Raw genomic sequence first — 3,457 nt, forward strand, 5'->3', positions numbered from 1 at the left:
GTGACCCCCAGAGAGACCACCAAAGACAAGCATGCCTGAATGCAAAAGCAAGGTTTAATTCTGGATATTCAAAAGCAATACAAGCCTAGGCAGGGACTTCTTCCAATACATCCAATGCAGTGGAGGCTGGAGAAAGTGCCCACCTATCTGCAAGCTCAGTTTTTAAAGGGAAAAATCACAAGGTTACATCATTTAGGGGTGATAGTATGGGTACAATTCTGATTGGCTCGCTTCTAGGGGCTTTCTAGAAATCATGGCTTAATCTTACTTCTAAGGGACTGGTTACCCACCACCATTTCTCATTGGCTGCCCTCAGATGGGGACAATTCTGTGGTCAGTTACCCTGGAAACCAGAGAGAGGACATTCCATAGTCCCACAGTCATTACCTCCTGACTACCTTGTGACTCTGTACTTTTACACTTCCTGGTTTCTGGAATCTGGACTGACTTGATTCAGTAACTATTGGCCTATTCCTAGAAGGAGAAATCTTAGGCCTTAGTTTTTGGGTGAAAGCATTTTGGTCTTATTTCTAAGATGGCCCATTTTGGTCTCACAATTAGACAGCTTGTCTTGCTCTCATTCTTTTTGTTTCTTGTCCATCTCATTCGTTAGCTCTCTCTTCAGGTCCCTGTTGAAGACCCCTCTGGCTGGGGCACAGTTGTATACCTGGAATGCCCACTCCCTAGTATTAGTTATTTTTGCATCAATGTGATAAATGATTGAAAGTAACAATTCAACAGATGATGGATTTATTCTGGCTCACAGAGTAATTCAGAGGGGAAAATGTATCAAGGAAGATGTACCAGTTACTTTTCTATTGCTATGATAAAATACCATGACCAAAGCAACTTATAGAATGAATTGTTTATTTGGGTTATCATCATCATCATCATGGAGAGTATGACAGCAGGCAGGCAGGCAGGCATGGTGATTGAGCAACTGCTGAGAGCCATAAACAGGGAGTCAGAGAGAGCAACTCTAGATGATAAGAGTCTTCTGAAACCTCAAAGTCTTCCCCCTAGTGACATACTTCCTTCAGCAAGCCATACGTCCTGATCCTTCCCAAATGGCCGTCAACCAGGGACCAAGTATTTAAATTTTTTAGACTTATGGAGGAAACCTCATTCAAACTACCACAGAAGGCATGGCAGAGCTCATGATAGGGAGAGGGTGTATATAATACCTGTCTAGTAGAGATACTGTGAAAATTAAATTAGACATGTAGAAAGTTCCTCACATGTTGGTGTACCAGAAAACAGTGACCACCTCCAAAGGCCTGCCTTTAGTGAACTACTTCCTCCAACCAGGACCCACATCCTCAAGGCCCTACATCCTTCAAAATAAAATTACTGGCTGGGGACCAAGTGTTTAAAGTTCAAATATATGAGGGACATTTCAGACTCAAACCATAACAACCTGAAACTCTGTGCCATGTGGATGGTGATGGGGGCTACTTAACAAATATGGAAGTTCTTGAGAAATGATAACATTAGAGGATTTGGGGATCTGAATTAAAATGATGGCAGCTTCAAAGGGAACTGTAACATTTCTGTACACTTGGGCTTTTTAAAAATTGATAAATTTGCTGTATTGTTTGCAAGCAAAAGGATAACATTAGGCAAAAAAAATCATTTCTATATTGGAATAGTTTTACAAGTTGATATCTGCAAAAGCTAAAACAAACTAAAGCTATTTATAATGGTGCAAAAAAAATGAATGTAGAGATTTAAGGATGCATATTTCTCTTCAACTCCAGTGGCAAAAATGTGTCTGACCCTCAGTTGTATCCTGCTTCTCCACTATCTTACACAAGACACAAAGGGAGAGGCCCAGAGGAATGGATCATCAAGAAGTCCTTATATTTTTAGCTCATTAGTTGTGCTGTTTTTTTGTACCTTGAGGTTCAAGAAAATGTTCTTCACTGAGTCTGTACACAAGGCTGTCCAAAGATGGTGATTTCACCGAGGTTCCTAGAGTACACTGTGCCTCAGCAAGGTCTGACACAACCACTCTATTTCTGGGATTATGATTGCGTCTGGGTTCATGTTGGTCCACAGTTAAGTAGTTTTCAGTTAGTTAAACCTAACTTCTTATTGGTTGCTCAAAGGAGCAAGTTTTATCCTCTGATGCCAAGGCCTGAATTTATCACAAAGAGGTCAGGAAGTACTATACACTTGGGGAAGTCATCAACCTCTGCCCCTAATCTTGAAGGAAGATGAAGTCGGAACTCCCTGCAGGGACAGGTGTTTGACTCCCCTCAGCTCCAGGAAGTTGCCTGAGTGCCTTGTGATGGGATCCCTGGGAGTAAGCCTTGAGACATGGTTGTGAGCACTAGGGGTTCTCTGGGCAACCTTATTTGCAGAGAGGAGGATGGGCTATCATCACATATGAATATGAGCAGATTACCTATATCATGAACAATAGGGTTTCATGTGGTCCAGGACCTCTATGAGGTGATGAGCAAGTTCACCTAGAGTTGTCCTGGCTGAGAACCAAAAAGGCTGGGTTCTCAAATTTCTGCTTAACCTTTTCTTTGCCTAAGGACTAAGGAGGGAAATGGTCTTAATACCCTTGCACCCAGCATGACCTTTATCTTGAGACAAACAGGTACAAGATACCTTCCTTAAGGAAACACATGCAGAGAGGACATGCAGGAATCCTTAAGCTGCCTCACCAGGGCTGGTCTTTAACAAGAGCCTGTAATGATAGCTGCCTTGTGGCTTTTTACCATAAGCCACAGTTGATCATTCTTTAAGACTACTTGAGGAACTGGCCATTTTTACAATTAGTGCTCTGGTCCTGCTGGCTGGTAGACTGCATCTGCTCTTTAATTTTATGGAGGCTTGTCAGAGGTCATTACTGTATGTGTTGCTTAGGGGAGTTCAGCCTCCATTTCACACTGAGAAACCTCTGCAAGGCACTTTGAGGAATTGATTAGCTTCCTGTAGGAGGATACATGTTTGCTGAAAGAAAATGGAGATAATTTTAAACTGTGTCATGAATAAACAAATAGTTTTGCTTAGGACCCAGTACAGTAAATAGTTTTTTGAAAACATAACCATAACCAGGCCTGGTGTGAGGACTCTGAGGGGGTAGCCAGCTTGCCTTTTAGGACCATCTTTGAGAAACCTTGATGTGTCTGTTCCTTCTTAGTTTTCCCTTTGATGGTGTCATGTGTCCACATTTATATAGATGTATGAGATGTATATATACACATACATACATTCATATATTTTGCCTGATATATAAAATTTTCAGTTAAGCTTATTTGCTTTTCTCTTATTTATGTTTTCCTCTTACAGGAAGATGATTCTTACTTTTTTTCACCAATGGCCTCTGGGACATTTCCCTTACATCCCACACAGTTGCTTAGGCAACGTGCTTGTCAATCAAAGGTCAGCTGCAATTTCACTTCCTCTTATTCCAGTATAAGTTGGAAAGGTTCAGATAAAGGAG

This window comes from Peromyscus maniculatus, chromosome 1, assembly GCF_049852395.1.
Source record: "Peromyscus maniculatus bairdii isolate BWxNUB_F1_BW_parent chromosome 1, HU_Pman_BW_mat_3.1, whole genome shotgun sequence".
Taxonomy (NCBI): Eukaryota; Metazoa; Chordata; class Mammalia; order Rodentia; family Cricetidae; genus Peromyscus; species Peromyscus maniculatus.